The 20780-nt window shown below is 44.1% G+C and overlaps 1 pseudogene; it reads left to right on the forward strand.

Annotated features, from left to right (window-relative positions):
• The first annotated feature begins 19277 nt into the window (after positions 1 to 19277).
• LOC124712726 lies at positions 19278 to 19395 on the forward strand (annotated as a pseudogene).
• The last annotated feature ends 1385 nt before the right edge of the window (positions 19396 to 20780 follow it).

Raw genomic sequence — 20780 nt, forward strand, 5'->3', positions numbered from 1 at the left:
CGGGTATTCATTGGACAAATGTATTATACTAGAACTGACATGTGATTAGATTTTCACGCAATTTGGGTGCATAGACCCTGAGATATCAGTACCCAGAACAACCACCTCTGGCCGTAATAACGGCCTTGATACGCCTGGGCATTGAGTCAAACAGAGCTTGGATGGTGTGTACAGGTACAGCTGCCCATGCAGGTTCAATACGATACCACCGTTCGTCAAGAGTAGTAACTGGCGTATTGTGACGAGTCAGTTGCTCGGTCACCATTGACCAGACTTTTTCAATTGGTGAGAGATCTGGAGAATGTGCTGGCCAGGGCAGCAGTCGAACATTTTCTGTATCAAGAAAGACCCGTGCAGGACCAGCAACAAGCTGTCGTGCGTTATCCTGCTGAAATGTAGGGTTTCGCAGGAATCGAATTAAGGTTAGAGCCACGGGTCGTAACACATCTGAAATGTGACGTCCACTGTTCAAAGTGCCGTCAATGCGAACAAGAGGTGACCGAGACGTGTAACGAATGGCACCCCATACCGCCGGGTGATACGCCAGTATGGCGATGACGAATACACGCTTCCAATGTGTGTTCACCGCGATGTCGCCAAACACGGATGCGACCATCATGATGCTCTAAACTGAACCTGGATTCATCCGAAAAAATGACGTTTTGCCATCCGTGCACGCAGGTTCGTCGTTGAGTACACAGGCGCTCCTGTCTGTGATGCAGCGTCAAGGGTAACCGCAGCCATAGAGTCCGAGCTGATAGTCCATGCTGCTGCAAACGTCGTCGAACTGTTCACGAAGATGGTTGTTGTCTTGCAAACGTCCCCATCTGTTGACTCAGGGATCGAGACGTGGCTGCACGATCCGTTACAGCCATGCGGATAAGATGCCTGTCATCTCGACTGCTAGTGATACGAGGCTGTTGGGATCCAGCACGGCGTTCGTATTACCCTCCTGAACCCACCGATTCCATATTCTGCTAACAGTCATTGGATCTCGACCAACGCGAACAGCAATGTCGCGGTACGATAAACCGCAATCGCGATAGGCTACAATCCAACCTTTATCAAAGTCGGAAACGTGATGGTACGCATTTCTCCTCCTTACACGAGGCATCACAACAACTTTTCACCAGGCAACGCCGGTCAACTGCTGTTTGTGTATGAGAAATCGGTTGGAAACTTTCCTCACGTCAGCACGTTGTAGGTGCCGCCACCGGCGCCAACCTTGTGTGAATGCTCTGAAAAGCTAATCATTTGCATATCACAGCCTCTTCTTCGTGTCGGTTAAATTTCGCGTCTGTAGCACGTAATCTTCGTGGTGTAGCAATTTTAATGGCCTGTAGTGTAATATGTCTGACAAGGCCACCCACAATTCTGCGGTTTGGTGGGGCCTTGGTGCTCGGTTCCTATTTGAACTAGGAACGTGGGGTGATAAGTTTAGGTTTAGCCGTGCCAGCGACCTTTTGTATAGCTGTTCGAAGATCTGTCTTACTCCAGCTACGTTGCGGTATATTAATCAAAGTCTGGACGGCCTGGAGCTGACGCCTAGACAATTTGTGCGAATCAGTTTATTCCTTTTGCAAAAGATTTTAATAGGGTTGAAATTAATGTTCAGCAAATGGAATCATTTGTACGTACACCGTTCAGATTTTGCGTGCAAAAATATCCAATGAACCCGTTTTTCTGGGAGGTTTTTTAAGCGCGCCACTTCCATATTATAGACACGTACGAACTGGTTCAGATTTCGCACGTTGGTAGATAAATGTATAAATGTAAAACGATTTTTTTATACAATAATCTGTAGTAGTTATCGAGTGCGAAGAGTTAAATTCGACCTAATATGGCACGAAAAATTCGTTTGTATATGAACTGAGTTGATCACATAAATAAAAAAAATGCATTCTTGCGATAAAATTTTAAAACTGGCTTTTAAAAAATCTAGGTTCATTTTGTTATTACGTGTAAAAAACAGGCTTTTGTTAGTTTTCTTACGCGCGCCATTTCTATGTTTCGAACATGTAATTAATGGTCATCCTGTTGTTTTGTGAAACTTTTATCCGTCGCCACGATATAAGCAACTTGGTTCGAAAGACAATAAAAAAACCTATACCAGATCGGTCGTCCCCCTGAGTCAACAAAAATCTAAATTGGTTGCTATACTATAGCGGTCTTATATCAAAATTATAATGTAGCCTAAGTTGGAAACCAGAATGAAAAATACTCTTGCATGGTATTGGAACACCTCCATCTTGCTATTTTGCCTAAAGTCCCTGATCCTTTGCCTAAACTCCGGAGTATTCGCTAGCTATGGTAAACATAAATAATATCATAGGGCTGAAGAGCATACATGCACTAGCTAGAAAGGTTTTTCTGGGGGGATAAAATTACTGGGGGTGGACTTGTTCCTGGGGGGACGCTGAAACAATTTTCTGATTTCTGGATTGGGGTGAGAGCGGGGTGATTTTTCCCCTAGGAGACCATTTCGCCGGCCGAAGTGGCCGTGCGGTTAAAGGCGCTGCAGTCTGGAACCGCAACACCGCTACGGTCGCAGGTTCGAATCCTGCCTCGGGCATGGATGTTTGTGATGTCCTTAGGTTAGTTAGGTTTAACTAGTTCTAAGTTCTAGGGGACTAATGACCTCAGCAGTTGAGTCCCATAGTGCTCAGAGCCATTTGAATTTGAGACCATTTCTTCCCCAAATCCACCAGCTGTTACATGTATGGTGAGAAGTGTAAGAATAAACAGACATAAATGTATGTGCTTCTAGAACGTGGGTTGCATTTGCTATAGGAAGTACCAGAAACTGGGGATGCATCTATAATAGGAGGTATCCCAGAGTGAGGATGCATGCATCGTAAACTTTAACCACATGTTGTGTCGTACTGCACGACGTAACATCATGTAATATGCTACTTTTCCTGACACGATGGTTTACATTACATGACATTGGTACTAATACTAGCATGTAAAAATGCACGAATATGTCAAGATGTTTTGATTTAAATGTCTTTGAAGCTGCCAGATCAGTAGAATAGCTAGTTCCCTTCCTGTACATCCCTAACTCTGCCCAGAACATATTCGCTTTTTTGTGATATGATAGGAGCATTTTTCATTCTGGCATTAGCAGATACAACTCTTGGCTTTCCTTTACAGAGACTCCATTTCTATTTGGGTGAAACTGAATAAAATAAAACGTGTCACATTTGGGTAACTTTTGGAAAAAAGTAAAACAATCTGTAATGAAACATTTTCGTGTAAAAGCTGTAACGTATTTAAAGGACAAAGTATATACTGTAGCGCACAGACACTACAACGAAGCAGTTAGACTAAGCTCCTAGAATTTCCTCTGGTATGACTTACTTCTGCTGTTATTATCGCAAAGAGAGGAGGTACGTTTATGAGCTCTCTGTATTTTGTAATATTTAGTTAATAATAATTCAGACATTGTTAAAAACGTGTCTGCAAATCATTTGTAGAATCTTCTAATGCTCACATTAATTTTTATTTCAGTTTCTTTATGTTTCAGAATAATAGGTGTCAGGATTGTGCACTCATTGTTTAAGAATAGGACAACCGAATGCTATATCGCGTCGTGTTGTCTAAATGTTGTTTACATACAAAGGCAAACCTGCAAGTCCTTTCTTGGAGTCCGGATCAATACTTGTAACCACATTTATTACGTGGAAATTAACACAGTATTACCACGGCCATGAAAGCTTTCAAATAATGAAGATATGGAGTAGCCGCTATGGTCTGATACATTCCACGGTGGCGTTGTGTTGGTAAGAAGAAAAAATAGACAATGATGTATGTATGTTATTTTGATAACTACATCGTGCCATCGCACTTGTGACGTACTTTCCCCGAGGCAAACCATTCTTAAATGCATTGCATACGCTATTGTTCTATCTAAATATTTTTTTCCAAACTTTATTCTGCCGGTAAGGAAAAGTTACGTTACAGAACAAAAAGAGGCACCTTGCCTCGATTCACGCGGCTCGCAACGTCCGAGGTTCGAGCCCTCCCTCGGGCATGGGTGTTCGTGTTGTCCTTAGCGTAAGTCAGTTTAAGTAGTGTGTAAGCCTAGGGAACGATGACCTCAGCAGTTTGGTCCCATAGGATCTTACCACAAATTTCGAAATTGCCGTATAAAAATAACGATCGTTAGCGTAGTTAATGGACTCCCTCCAAATCGTCGACAAACCAAACAGCTTACGAAATCCTTTTCCATTGATCTGCGCGTTTCGTTAGATGAACGTGTTGTACAACATGTCGTGGCGAAATATTTTGCCCTTATTGCTTATATTCAAAATACAAGAAAACCAAGTAAGGTGGCGCAGCGGTTAGCACATTGGACTCGCATTCGGGAGGACGACGGTTCAAACTCGGGTCCGGCCATCATGATTTAGGTTATTTTCCTAAACCGCTTCAGACAAATGCCTGGTTCCTCTGAAAGGGCACGACCGTTTTCCTTCCCCTTCCTTGCCTAGTCCGATGGGACCGATGATCTCCCCCCGAATCAACCAGCCAACCAACAAGAAACATGCATTTTTATGAAAGGTGCCATTAAACGACTCTTCGAAGTAAATGTCACTTGACTGCAAATATAGCAGAAGTTGTTGGTATTATTAATACATTTATGAGGCGTACTTGCCTGTTAATAGCAGATTATCAAAACTACTGATTCTGTGAAGAATACATACAGGGCATGTACCCGAAGTCGTGGCGATGCATTCCGTAAGTGTTAAAACATGGTCTGGCGGTGCTGCTCACTTCTTACTCATGGGATGTGATACTTAGTAAAAAATGCGTAATTGTAGATAAGCTAGAGTGAATATGTGAATTTTAAAGTCAGCTGCAGTTCAGTAGTACCAGATTTAAAACTTTAGCTCATCTGATTTCCATTTTGTGTGTTGAATTGCTCATATAAGTAAAAAACGACGCCGTATTATATATCAGGTGCTTGTCACATATAGGGCAGCTGGGCTTTAAATAAGGAGGCCTCTGATAAATGTGCTGTGGCCACCGAATTCTGATAGCTTGTTAATTGGGAAGGATCCGGTTTTCTCCTCCGAGGTCATTTGAAGGCCACACTCACGAATCACACTTGTACGACGTCAGACACGTGTGAAGTGGGCAGACACCGACGTTTAGGTCACTGTGGCACACAGTTGATGAACGGCTCACAAGGCATTTCCCCAACCGAGCAAACTGTGGCCTCAGCCAGAGTGGTGGCATCGTTATGTCAACATCCAATAATGTTAGAGGTGAAATGGTGTTACGTGTAGGGACTTTCCTATATTATTGATAAGATTCCTATATTATTGATAAGAATACTTAACGATACTTTTGATTATTCTGAAACCTCCTAGTATTGTAAGAAATATCAGAGCACCTGAATCGGAAGCATCGATGGTTACTGCAGACATGAACCGTTTCTGCTAGTTTTCACTTTAAAGAAAGTGAAAATGTATGCAGTGACTATGCAGAATACAGGAGAGACAAGTATCTTAGTAAAAATTGATTACCATGCGCAGTCTATAATAAACAGATCAGGTTTCAGCAACATATATCAGTAGTGCGCCATTTGATCCGAAGTATCCGGACAGCTCCCGGTACTTATTAATGTGGTTTGAACTCTGCTGGGGACTCTTTCAATACCGTGTCTGAATGTTTGTGGAGGAATGACAAGCTACTCTTCCTCAGCGGCAGAAACCAGATAATGTAATGATGTTGGACGCTGGAATCTGGAACGAAGCCGGCATTTTAACTCATCCCAAAGGTGTTCCACTGGATTCTGGTTGGACTCTGGACAGACCAGTCCGTTTGCGGAATATTATTATTCACTGACGATTGTTACTCTGATGCTGTTTCATGACAGGGGGCACTCTCAAGTCGATGCAAACAGTCATCGTCTCCGAACTGTTTCCCTACTTTACGCAGTACACAATACTGTAGAATGTGCTCTTACCCCTCAGTATTTAGCTTTTTCTTAAGCGAAGTAAAGGGACCGTATCTTAACCACGAAAAACACTCACATAATATAACACCGCTTCCTCCGTGCTTCACCGCTAGCCACAAAGTCAGACCCCCCCCCCCTCCCCCCGCGCGGATCGCGCGAGGGAAAAACGACTGTCTGAACGCCACAGTACAAGCTCTAATTCCCCTTATCTTTGAATGGTGATCATTGCGCGATTTTAAACTTGATGACAATAATATATTCTCTACATCCTCTGTGAAGATCGGACTGTGAAATTTAGTGAGCAGCCACTTCCGTTTAGCGCGTCGTCTATCTGCAGTGTGTCCCACTTCCTACTTTCTATGAGATTTGTAACGCTCTCGCGATGGCTAAATGTACCAGTCACGAATCTTTCCGCTCTTCTTTGGACTTTCTCAAACTCTTGAATCAGACCCAACTGGTAAGGGTCCCATACAGACGAACAATACTCTAAGACTGGACGAACTAAAGTATTGTAAGCAATTTCCTTTGTTGAAAGACTGCATCGCTTCAGGATTCTACCGATAAACCACAATCTAGAGTTCGCGTTACCCGTTACTTGTATAATCTGATCGTTCCATTTGAGATCATTTTGAACAGTCACACCCAGATACTTGACGGATGTTACCGCTTCCAAAAAACTGGGCATTTATTTTGTACTCTTATATTAATGGGGATTTTCGCTTTGTTATACGCAGTAGGTTACACTTACTATTATTGACAGATAACTGCCAGTCATTACACCAAGCATTTATTTTCTGCAAATACTCATTAATTTGTTCACAATTTTCGTGTGATACTACTTTCCTGTAGACTACAGCATAATTGGCAAACAGTCAAATTCCGCTGTCAATAGCATCAACCAGATTGCCTATGTAAATCGTAAAGAGCAGCATACCTATTACGCTTCCCTGGGGCACACCTGAAGTTACGCTTGTTTCTGTTGAAGTCGCCCCATTCAGGACGACATGCTGCTCTCTGTCTGTTAGAAAACTTTGTATCCAACATCATATGCCATCGGATAGACCGTAAGCGCGCACTTTTTGGAGCAAGCGACAGTGCGGAACTCAGTCGAATGCCTTTCGAAAGTCGAGGAATATGGCATCAACCTGGGAGCCTGTATCTAGAGCCTGTTGTATATCATGCACAAAGAGGGCCAGCTGTGTCTCGCATGACCGCTGTTTCTTAAGACCGTGCTGGATTCTGCAGATGAGCTTCTCATAGTCTAGAAATGTCATTATGTCTGAACACAAAATTGGCCGATAATTATGTGCATCCGATTCTCTACCGTTTTTAGAGATTGCTATGACCTGGGCCTTCTTCCAGTCCCGCTGTTCCAGTGGTCTCTGATAGATGATGGATAAGAATGGTGCTATATTTGTAGCATAGTCAACATAAACTCCTACGGGGATACCGTCTGGGCCAGATACCTTCCTGGCGTCTAAGGATCTTAACTGTTTCACAATCCCAGATACACTAAACACTATGTCAGCCATCCTTTCGTTTGTTCGATAGTTGAAAGGGAGAATGGCGCTGCAGTCCTCTATCGTAAACGAGTTTTTGAAAGCCACGTTTAGAATTTCGGTCTTCTGATTCTCATCCGTTACATTGCCAGTACTGTCAACAAGAGAAGGTATTGAATTATTTGTAGCGTTCATAGATTGCACGTACGACCAAACTTTTTTGGGGTTAATTATAGAATCTTTAAATAAAATATTGCTACTTTCATTTCGCAGAATTCCTGTTTGTCTGCGGGGTAGTGACTACGTTTAAAACGACTGTGCAAAATTCTCTGCTTTCTCAGGAACTTCCTAATATGTTTGTTGGACCAAGGTGGATCCTTTCTCTCCCCTATATTTTTGCCAGGCACCTATTTCTCTAACACGTGGAGAACAATACCTTTAAATTCCGACCAAAGATGCTCAATATCTTTGTGTCCCGCGGTGAATGCTTGGAGCTGACTACGAAGATGTTAATTAATGACACTTTTATTTGCTTTCCCAAACAAGAAAACTCTACGCTGTTTCTTTGGGTTTTTTTTTTTTTTTTGCAACTTCCACTGACATAGAAGCCACAACGACATTATGGTCCCTAATACGTTCCTCTAGATTAACTTCCTTAAAAAGATATGGTCAGTTTGTCGCCAAGATATCTAATATGTTCCCATCTCGAGTTGGTTTTCTAAGCAATTGCTCCTAGAATAATTTCACACGAATCTTTGCTTCTGCCCCCTGTGATAAACGTGTAATTTTCCCAGTCAATGGGCGCCAAGTTAAAGTCTCCACCTATAACTAATGGATAATTTGGATATTTATTTCCTATGTACTCAAGACTTTCCCTGAAACGTTCTGCAACGATTGTTGCTGATGCTGGTGGTCTATAAAAACATCCAAATACAATGGTCAATCCTTGTCTGATTGACAGTTTTATCCAGACTATTTCACTGTCCGATCCAGTATCGATCTCAACTGCGTTTAAACAGCTTTTAAATGCAATGAACGCACCACCTCCTATAGCTTCAATCCTTCCTAAACTTTGTCCAGTCCTAGTTCAAAATTTCATTGCTATTTATGTCTGGTTTCAACCAGCTTTCGGTACCTAATACAATATTGGCATTACTACTGTTTATTTCGGAGAGTAACTCGGGGATCTTGCTAGAGACACTTCGACAGTTTACAAACATGAGCTTTAGCATTTTTAAATCGTTTGGAATGACCTGTTTAGGAGAACTAAAAATTTTTACAGTTGCCACACCCACATCAATGTCATGAACTGGTAATTTTTCAGGCTAACGGTTTGTTTCCCATGGGGAGGATCCTAATCTAAAAAAAACCCATGTGCACGCCACAAGTACTGTGCTACCCAGGTAGCTGCTTCTTGAGTGTAGTGCACCCCTGATCTATCGAGGGACGCCCTACAACCTTCCACCCCATAGCATAGGTCGAGGAATCTACAACCATTTTCGTCACAGAGTCTACGTAGCCCCTGGTTTACATTCTGCACTCGACTCCAAACCACGTTGGATGCTACCTGAGTAACAAATCCATTGTTGGCGTTTCAGTCCTTCTAGAACACGTAATGCAAGAACATTTCTCCAAGTATTCGCCAAACACAAACTTTGCCATCAAACTGTCGCAGCGTTTAGCTTTATTCATCCAGTCATCCATTGTCCGTTGCCGTCGCTCTTTACAGCACTTCGAACACTACAGGAATGTGTGGCCAATGGGGGGCTGCTCGATACATGTACCCCATTTTTAACTCCCTGTTCACAGTCATTGTGCTGTCTGTGTTGTTGGTGGTACTTTCAAACTGCGCCCGCATCTCGTGGTCGTGCGGTAGCGTTCTCGCTTCCCACGCCCGGGTTCCCGGGTTCGATTCCCGGCGGGGTCAGAGATTTTCTCTGCCTCGTGATGGCTGGGTGTTGTGTGCTGTCCTTAGGTTAGTTAGGTTTAAGTAGTTCTAAGTTCTAGGGGACTGATGACCATAGAAGTTAAGTCCCATAGTGCTCAGAGCCATTTGAACCATTTTTGAACTTTCAAACTCGAGAGTGATTCCATCCGCTGATTTCATGCGATTTCTTACAATCAGCCTCCGCAATGACCGACGGTCCCTGCTCGTCAGTACAAGTCCTACCTGGTCTTAGTTTAGCAGTGGCTGTTCCTTCGCATTTCCGCTTCACAGTGTCATCACCAACAGTCGACTTGAGCAGTTTTAGAAGGCTTGAAACGCCAATGATGGTGAAACGCCCGCTAAACCCCATGGGCACAACAGGTAATTAGGATTGTGGAAAGGACCAAATAAGGTTGGGGTCAATTTCACGTTCTAAATGTAATTTATTGCAATTTAATAACACATTTACAACCAAAGCGGCACATAGCTGAACCATTACTAAATGCAACTATTTCACGGCTGAAGACCTCCAAACAGGAAATTTAAAAAGATCAACAACATAAAAATCCAATTAAAAAAGCAGTAAAATAATTGAAAAACATGTATGACAGCTAGGTGGAAAGCCTCAAAGCAAAGTAGATAGAACAAACATATGCAAAGTGCAATACAAATGGCTGAAGGCCACAATTAAGTTTCAAAATTTTAAAATATATTACCATAGACTTTTAAAGGCAGAAGGCAACAATGTTTAAAAAACAAGAAACATTCAAATCAACAAGATAAAAATGCATATATCAAGGCTAAGTGGAAAGCCACAAGGCAAAGCAGATAGAAAAAACATATTCAAGGTGCAATACCAATGGCTGAAGGCCACAATTAAGTTTCCAAATTTTAAAATATATTACCTTAATCTTTTAAAGGCAGAAGGCTGCAGTGTTTAGGTTTGAAAGATAATTTTTACACTAAGGTTGCAAGACTGAAAGCCCACAATTAATTTTGCAAAATTTTTAAGAAAAAAAGAAAAAATAACCATAAGCCTTAAATTTTAAGTAGCTGAAAACAGATAATTGAACACCAGTGAGAAACTCAGAAGCCTCCAGGGGTGTCTGTCTGCCCTTGTTCACTTAGGTGAGACAGATGTTGAGCTCAACTACACTCGATCCGTCGGAACCCAACCAGGGGACAGCCACGGACCGACCGACTGCCTGCTGGCCCGTCCACGACTGGTGCTTCGTCGCGACTGCACAGCTGGTGCGTCTCCCGCTCACTTCCAGACATATGACGACTGAAATACTGGCTCGGACCCAACCATGCCGAGGACACACGCCCACTGGCTAAACGACATCCCTGCACCAGGAAAGGATCGGCGCAAGTTCCGCAAGATGGTAATTGAAGGGGCCAGAACCAGTTACACGTCGCCGGTGAGATGGAACACTGCCCTCAGAATGCCGACAACATCTAAACTAGTCATCAGTGGAAATAACGCCAACCACACAGACAACCTGACAAACACTTGCACGAAGACCTGAATGATACCCAACAGTAACTAAGCATGCACGAAGACAAATCGGGAGTTGACACACACACACACACACACACACACACACACACACTTACACACACACACACATAAACACCCAGAGCATAATCATGAAAGATCAGCGAGCCAAAACGCGTCGTCCGGTAGGACGAGCGATCGACGATCCACCAAGACCGTGACGCGGCTCAAGTGATGCGTAGCGGCAATCGTCGGCTGAACCATGTCAATGCACTCTAGACACGTTCCAACTGACTGGCAGACCCGAACTCGCAACCCGAACTCTCGATCCGAACCCTCCAACGACAGACAACGACCGGGAAGTAACAGCAGTCGAGCAAAGATACTACGAGAGGAGATATATCGATACGCGCTGCTAGCTCCGCTCACGGTCAGGCAAAGCAGCAACTCAGTGACACCAGTAATTTAAATTAACGCAGTAAGGTGGAAGTACGTTAAAAACAGGGTGTAAAATACATGATGGCGGGAACACGGGCCACTCACTGCTCAGATCGATTTGTTCCTCAGGTGGCATCCAGCCTTTATTCCATGTTCCAAGTCACTGAGCCCTCCTGCCCGAACCATTCTGCTTCTCTACTGACGACACAGTACTCTCCGCCTCCTTTTATACTGGCCGTCCACTTGTCGTGAGATCTAGAGCTGGTTTCATAATTACATACGCATGTCCAGGTAATTTAGATGAGATAAGGTAAGTAACAACCACTATGAAAAAGTGGATCGAGTCGCTTCACGCAAACATTTTGTAGTTAGAAAAATCTTATTTTAAGTGAGTGCTTTTGTACCAAAGCTAAATTTGTATCAATGTGGTGTAAAATTGTCACTTATACTTTATATGAAATACACTGATGGAAAAAATCCCAACATTAAGAAGGAGTTGGGGACATAAACGAAAGTTGGTAGGCGTGTCTCTACATCTGAAAGATGGTGTCTATTCAGATTTCACAGCAGTCGCGTAAGATTGGCACTAGTAGCGTCACTATGAGGATTCAAATCATGTTTGCTTTGAATACACGCTGTAACGATCCTGAGCGGTAGTTACCTTTCACATTGGACGTGCTGAGTTGATGTTAGTCAAGAATGCCCTTAATACGACAAAGACGTCATTATTAACACCTCACTGAGTTTGAACGAGGTCGTTAAATGCCCCTACGAGAAGCTGAATGTTCCTTCTGCGATACCGTAGAAAGACCTGTCGGGAATGTAGAACTGTACATGGATGCTGGCAGCGGCGGTCACCAGAATGCACGGTCGCGGGAAGACCGGGCTCTGGAGGGCCACATGGCACTACCGCACACATGGCACAGATGGCACGAAACTGTCGTGTTCGGCGTATGGCTCTGACGTATCGTACTGTGCAGCAATCTGACCAGCAGTTGGCACCCAGTGAACAACGAACTGTTACAAATCAAAATGATAAGTAATTGAAACCTTCAGCTGCCTACAGGTGTTCTTGATATACCTCGATGGGGACAGCTGAAAATGTGTGCCCGACCGGAATCTCTTGCTTACATGGCAGGCGCTCGATTCATCTGAGCCACCGAGGACACAGATGAACAGCTTGACTGCATGGATTTATCCCTTGCACGTTTCCCGTGAGACCCACATTTCCAACTGTCCACACTCTACGCAGATAATGTTCCTAACAGATATTTGCCCATCCACTCATTACTCGCGCCAACTAAGGTGACGCTTCCCGTAAGAGTTCGGGCAAACTGTGCTCATTCGCAGAAATGTGGGTCTCACGGGAAGCGTGAAAGGGAACAGTCGAGCTATTCATCTGTGTCCTCGGTGGCTCGGATAGAGTGTCTGCCATGTGAGCAGGAGCTCCCGGGTTCGGGTCCCGGTCGGGGCACACATTTTCAGCTGTCCGCATCGAGGTACATCAACAACACCTGTCAGCAGCTGAGGGTTCCAAGAAGCTGCACAGTCATCAATGGTATCTGTTCTTTCGAGGACAGTTACTATCTTCATATAGTGTTACAAATCTGTTACCAGAAGGACAGCTCCGAGTGAGACGCCCTCTGACGTGCATGCCACTGACCACAAACCACCGTCATTTGTTACGTCAGTGGTGTCAAGCGAGAGCTCATTGGAGGGCATAGTGGAGGTGTGTGGTGTTTTTTTATGATAGCTGGTTCTGCCTCGGTGCCAGTGACGGCCGTGTGTTGATTAGGAGAGGTCCGTTGAAGGATTGCAACCATTTCGTCTGCTTGTTAGACACACTGCACCTACATCTGAACTTATGGTCTGGGGTACGATTTCGTATGGCAGCAGCAGCAGTCTTGTGGTTAACCCACGCACACTGATTGTAAATTTGTACGTCAATCTGGTGATTCGAACTGTGGTGCTGCCAATCATTGCAGTGGGATGCTTTACAACAGGATAACGCTGTTGTGAACCAGTATGCGCTATGGAGTGTCGACATTTGCCTTGGCCTGCTCGAGCACCAGATCCGTCTCCAATCGAGAACATATGGGACATCATCCGACGAGAACACCAGCGTTATCCACAAACAACATTAACCGTCCCTCTGTTGAGAGACCAAGTGCAACAGGCATAGAAATACATCCCATAAACTGACTTCCTCCACCTGTACAACAAATTACGAGCGTGTTTGCAGGCTTGCATTTATCATTCTGGCGGTTACACCGGTCATTAATGTACCAGCATTTTACATTTGCAATGGCTTATCTCGAGCTTACGTTAACCTGTGAACTTGAAATGTTAATCACTTAAATATGTTATCTAGACAAATTTATTCCCACAGTTTCATTACTCTACATCAATTATATTTTGGTGTTACGATTTTTATCCGTCATCATTGAAAATTTATTCCACTACCTACATTTTGATTGCATCAGCTGTAATTGTCCTTTACTCCATGTGTTTTATTGTTTTAAAATTTTATGCTCACATTGTTTCTTAAATATACAGCATTATTTCGTTATTTCTCATTCTATTGTAAATAAGGACTTTTGTTTTCAGCAGACTGGTACTGTCTGCATCGATACTTCTGTTTCGATGTTAGAGAAGTGGCTGAAAGAGTTGGCAACAAATAAGTCACCAAGTCTGGATGGAATCCTAATTCGGTTTTACAGAGGTTCCTCTACGGAACTGCCCCTTACTTATATAGCATTTATGACGAATCTCATGCTCAGCGCGGAGTTCCGAGTGAGGGGAAAAAAGCTCAGGTGATTCCTGTATATAAGAAGGGTGAAAGAACGGATCCACAAAATTACAGGCCGTTATCCTTATCATCGACTTGCTGGAGAATTCTTGACCGTACTCTCAGTCTGAATATAATAAATCTCTTTGAGGCGAAAAAATTACTGTTCTCGATCAGAGTGGTTTAGAAAACATCGCCTGTGCGAAACATAGCTTGTCCTGTCCTCACGCGATATCCTGCGAACCATGGATGAAGGACAACAGGCAGTTTCCGTATTCCTAGATCTTTCGAAAGCCCAGTGAAGGCTGTTAAAAAAGTTCCGGATACAAGAATTGGTTTCCCAGATACATAACGACGAATGTCCATCATAGACTAGGGTATAGTCAGGAGGGCCCCGGGAATTGTGGTAGGAGCTTGTTCTCTGTATACGTAAATATTCTGACGGATAGGGTGGGCAGCAAATCAGCAATTATTTTTTATGACGCTGTGGTTGCGGGAAGGTGCCGTCGTTGAGTGACTGTAGGAGGATACCAGATGTCTTAGACGTAATTTCTAGTTCATCTGATGAATGGCGGCTTGCCTTACAAATAGAACAAAAGTAATATCATATGCGTAATATTCAAATGCGTAATATTCAAATACAGCATTATTAGTGTATGCCTGACACAGTCACATCGTTTAAATATCTGGGTGTAACGTAGCAAAGCGATATGAAATGAAACGAGAACGTCAGACAGATCGGTGCTGATGGGTGGGGGGGGGGGGGGGGGTGGGGGGGGGGGGGCGAATGGCCAGCTTATACTGAAGCGCTAAAGAAACTGGTAAGGCTTGTGTATTGAAATACAGAGACATGTAAACAGGCAGAAAACGGCACTGCGGTCAACAACGCCTATATGAGGCAACAAGTGTCTAGCGCAGTTGTTAGATCAGTTACTGTTACTACAATGGCAGGTTATCAAGATTTAAGTGAGTTTGAACGCGATGTTACAGTCGACGCACGAGCTATGGGACGCAGTATCTCCGACGTAGCGGTGAAGTGGGGTTTTTCCCATACGACCATTTAGCGAATGCACCGTGAATATCAGGAATCCGTTAAACATCGAATCTGCGACATCGCTGCGGCCGGAAAAAGACTCTGGAAGAACGGGGTCAACGACGACTGAAGAGAATCGTTCAACGTGACAGAAGTGGAACCATTCCGCAAATTTCTGCGGATTTCAGTGCTGGGCCGTCAACAAGTGTCAGCGTGCGAACCATTCAACGAAACATCATCGATATGGGCTTTCTGAATCGAAGCCCCATTCGTCTAACCTTGATGACTGCAAGACACACAGTTTTACGCTTCGCCTGGACCCATCAACACCGACATTGAACTGTTGATGAATAGAAACATGCTGCCAGGGTGGATGAGTCACATTTCAAATTATATCGAGAGGATGGAAGTGTTCGGGTATGGAGACACCCTCATGAATCCATGGACCCTGCATGTCAGCAGGGTACTGTTCAAGCTGGTGGAGACACTGTAATGGTGTGGGGCGTGTGCAGTTGGAGTAATATGGGACCCCTGATACGTCTAGATACGACTTTGACAGGTGACACGTACGTAAGCATTCTGTCTGATCTCATGCATCCATTCATGTCCATTGTGCATTCCGTTGGACTTGGACAATTCCAGCATGACAGTGCGACACCTCACACGTCCACAACTGCTACATAGTGGCTCCAGGAACACGCTTTTGATAAACACTTCCGCTCCACCAAACTCCCCAGGTATGAACATTATTGAGCATACCTGGGATGCTTTGCAAAGTGCTTTGCAGAAGAGAGCTCCAGCCTCTCGTATTCGTATGAATTTATGGACAGCCCTGCAGGATTCATGGTGTCAATTCCCTCCAGCATTACTTAAGACATTAATCGAGTCCACGTTGTGTTGCTGCACTTCTGCGTGTTCATGGGGGCCCTACGTCATATTAGGCAGTTGTACCAGTTTCTTTGGCTCTTCAGTGTATTTAGTAGTAGAATTCCAGGAGAGCGTAGGCGACTCATAAAGGAGATCGCATATAAAACACTACTGCGGCTTATTATTCATTATTGCTGGAGTACTTGCGATTCTTACCAAGTCACTTCACAGGAAGATATCGAAGCAGTTCAGAGACGCACTGCGAGATTTGTTACCGGTAGGATCTATCAAGATGCGAGTTACATTTTTCCTGTCCTGGTCACGTTTCTATTTAATTATTTTATTTTTGAACTTTTCATTCTCCACTTTAAAGGTGTAGAGCAGATATCTTACATCGTCCTATTCTAGACTCTCGTTGTCACGTGTGTCCAAATTTGAACTTTTACAGGAGAGCAAATTTAAAGTTTACAGCTTGTTATTACATATTTCCTGAGTAAATCGGAGCACGACAATAGCTGGTAAACGTAAACCTCTATCACAATGTACAAATCTGTTGTTGAAAGCTTTATAACTATCAGAAAATTAAAACTTTCAGAATCATTATCTTAAAAAATGATTTAAACAGAACTGTTATTTATTATCAAGAAATACTAAGGAAAAGTATAATTGAAAAACACGAAATGAAAAGTCAGGAAGTGTAATTATTTTGACGTTGTTGTCGTTTCGTCAAACTGTTCGTCACTGTCTGGAACGATCTCACGACAGCGTTGTAAACCAAGAAGGATATGATGCTGGCAAGGGAGTTTGAAGTTCAATAGGTCCGTCATATTTTTTCTTTGCTTCTATGACGAGTCTTCCGTCAGGGCACACTGTTTGAAACTGACGCCCAGCAGAGCTCGTTGACTGGCGCCCAGACCGTTTCCAGAAGCACGCCATTTTCTTCAATAAAACACCTTGGATTCAGCCTTGTCATTCGGGGTTTATTTATACAAACAAAGCAGATGCTCCAAGCGCTTTATTGTACTCGTTATAAAGCATTTTCAGACAGTTTCTTTCAGTTTCAGAAAGATTTTCTTCACTCTTCGTGACGCACTCTTGATGGTCTTTGGCAGAAAATCTGAAAGTTGCATTTCATAAACAGCATATTTATTCGTTATCAGGCGTCGGTAGTACATATGAGCATTTAGGAGTACACCTGAGTCGCTCAGCAGTTTCGTTCAGTGTAGACGAATTATCGAATAGAAAGAGCTACCTGCCTAGTAATGATAAGCTGTGTCAGACCACGTTTCAGTTTTTGTGACTCATACCACTTGACAGACAACCCAACCGGGAATCAACGGGAGGTGTGCAGTGTCATTCATTGTTTCAGACAAGAGCTAACATGTTTTGTGTGTGCATGTTGGTATTTGCTCGTACGTTGTTGTACGGAGTGATATGCTGTGAGCCGGCCGCGGTGGCCGTGCGGTTCTAGGCGCTCCAGTCCGGAGCCGCGCTGTTGCTACGGTCGTAGGTTCGAATCCTGCCTCGGGCATGGGTGTATGTGATGTCCTTAGGTTAGTTAGGTTTATGTAGTTCTAAGATCTAGGGGACTGATGACCACAGCAGTTGAGTCCCATAGTGCTCAGAGCCATTTGATATGCTGTGACAATTGACCATTGGTCGCGATACTTGGCTGGCAGTACCTATGGCGACATCATGGTCTTCGTAAAGTGTGACTGTGGAACAGTTTTAGATGGGTTTGGCCGAAAATTGCTATAACAGTTCTCCATGACACGTGCCACCTGATACTACTCTGGTGTGCAAACTTTGAGGACGCAAGTAACTTTCGCAAGATGTGTTGCTGCGAAGTAACACAGCTCGATGGAAGTTGGGCTAAACATGGAATAAACTGCTGCAGTATAGTACAGAAAGTAACTAAAACAAATACGCAATTGGGTTGGGTTGTTTGGGGAAGACCAGACAGCGAGATCATCGCTCTAATCGGATTAGGGAAGGACGGGGAAGGAAGTCGGTCGTATCATTTCAAAGGAACCATCCCGGCATTTGCCTGGAGCGATTTAGGGAAATCACCGAAAACCTAAATCAGGATGGCCGGACGCGGGATTGAACCGTCGTCCTCCAGAATGCGCGTCCATTGTGCTAGCCACTGCGCCACCTAGCTCGGTAAATACGCAATTGAACGGACAGAAATGACATTTATATTCAAAGACAATAGTTCCGAGATCTGTTCAAAAAATTCCGGAACATTGTACACAAAATTTTTTTAGGCTTACCTATTACTTACTATGCATGATCTCCTTCGAGATATTCTGCTCCACAATTGTTACGCCGCTCCCAACGCCATTTCCACTGCAGGAAACAATTCTGGTACGCACCTTGATGTAACACACGATGCGCAATCTGTGATTTTTTAAAAAAATCTCGTCCATCGTTGCAAATCTCCATCCTTACAACGTGATTTATCAGCTTTCAAAATGGCTCTGAGCACTATGGGACTTAACATTTGTGGTCATCAGTCCCCTAGAACTTAGAACTACTTAAACCTACCTAACCTAAGGACATCACACACATCCATGCCCGAGGCAGGATTCGAACCTGCGACCGTAGCAGTCCCGCGGTTCCGGACTGAGCGCCTAGAACCGCTAGACCACCGCGGCCGGCGTTATGAGCTATGGATATTAAGAAAAGTCCCCAGGGGTGAGGTCTGGTGAGTACGGAGGATGAGGCAGTGCAGTGATTTCGTTTTTTGTGCAACAATCACGCACAAACAGGAATGACTATGCGGGTGCATTATTGTGACGCAAGAGCCATGAATTGTCTTCCCATATTTCGGGCCGTTTCCTTATCAGATTTTCTCGCAATACATTCCGATTAACAGTTTGTCCCTGTGGCACGAATTCAAGATGAACTAATCCTTCAGGTCAAAGAAAACTATCAGCATGGCTTTGACATTTGACCTGACCTGACATGGCCGCGCGGGATTAGCCGAGCGGTCTGGGGCGCTGCAGTTATGGACTGTGCGGCTGATCCCAGCGGAGGTTCGAGTCCTCTCTGGGGCATGGGTGTGTGTGTTTGTCCGTAGGATAATTTGGGTTAAATAGTGTGTAGCCTTAGGGACTGATGACCTTAGCAGTTAAGTCCCATAAGATTTCACACACATTTGAACATTTTTGAACCTGACCTGACGAGCTTTTCTTGGTTTTGGAGAACCTCTTCCTCTTACACTGAAGTCATCAGGATTTATGATGGTTCTCTAGACATTACAATCAACAGCCTTGCCGCAGTGGATACACCGATTCCCTTCAGATCACTGAAGTTAAGCGCTGTCGGGCCTGGCCAGCACTTGGATGGGTGACCATCCGGGCCACCATGTGCTGTTGCTATTTTTCGGGAATCACTCAGCCTCGTGTTGCCAATTGAGGGGCTACTATATCGAATAGTAGCGGCTCCGGTCACAGAAACCCACCATAGAGACCGGGAGAGCAGTGTGCTGACCATACGCCCCTCCTATCTGCATTCTCAGCTGAGGATGACACGGCGGTCGGATGGTCCCGATGGGCCACTTGTGGCCTGAAGAAGGAGTGCTAGACATTACAGAGCCGGGATATGGTTCTTAACAGAGTGCGTGATCATCACCATCAGTAATGCAAGCTCTGCAACATGCTCCCATTTTTACCATAAAGTTGGTGAGGAGTTCTGGTTGTAGGGCGCTCCATTCCTCCACCAGCGCGGTTGACATCAGCTGGCTGGTCGCTGGTGGATATGGACGTGATACAAAACGTCTTCCCAACGCATTTCACACGGGTTTGATGGGATTTAAGACGGTAGAACGAACAGTCCTGTCCATTCGCCGAATATCCTCTTGCTCCTCTTCAATCATCAGTCCCATAGAACTTAGAACTACTTAAACCTAACTAACCTAAGTACATCACACACACCCATGCCCGAGGCAGGATTCGAACCTGCGACCGTAACGGTCCCGCGGTTCCGGACTGAAGCGCCTAGAACCGCTTGGCCACCGCGGCCTGCTAGAAATTTCAGTTTGGTGCAAACAGGTCTCTGGTTGCATAGCCTAGGTGACTTATTGGGCTGTTTTTCTACTTGAAGTAACTTTGTGATGTTAATGATTTCATGTTATTCAGTTAAGTTGTTTTCAGGGAGGCATTTATTGCGCCATCATCGTACCGTTTTATGTTATAAGGCGAAGTTTGCAGTTCCGGATAACGTTACTGTTTGATTATTGTGCCGTTACGTTATCAAAGCGTGGGCAAATTACATTTTATTAAATTGTAGTTTTAGCTAATGTTTCACACGCGTAGTGTTTTTGAACAGCTCATAGTCTCACGAGTTTCAGGTCTACTGTTTCGGTTGACACTTGACCATGGGGATCACTTGTTGTTATGCACCAGCATGGTGTTTTTCTGGAGTGTTTGTGGCTGCCTGACTTTATGTCAGTGGAGCTGTTCGCATTAGGCAGTGTGTGTCTAAATTGGTTTAGTATGGTATTATGCAGCGTGAGTCACTAACTATTGTCACCAAGAAAACTCCGAAAGTATGATTGGGACTGAAAAGTGTGTGTGACAAAAGTTGCATGGGACAACGGGGGCCATAATATGACGTTAGTTTTTTGTAGCTTGGTTGGGTCAGGTCAGAAAAAATGGCTCTGAGCACTTAACATCTGAGGTCATCAGTCCCCTAGAACTTAGAACTACTTAAACCTAGCTAACCTAAGGACATCATACACATCCATGCCCGAGCCAGGATTCGA

The sequence above is a fragment of the Schistocerca piceifrons genome, chromosome 8 (genome assembly GCF_021461385.2).
Source record: "Schistocerca piceifrons isolate TAMUIC-IGC-003096 chromosome 8, iqSchPice1.1, whole genome shotgun sequence".
NCBI lineage: Eukaryota > Metazoa > Arthropoda > Insecta > Orthoptera > Acrididae > Schistocerca > Schistocerca piceifrons.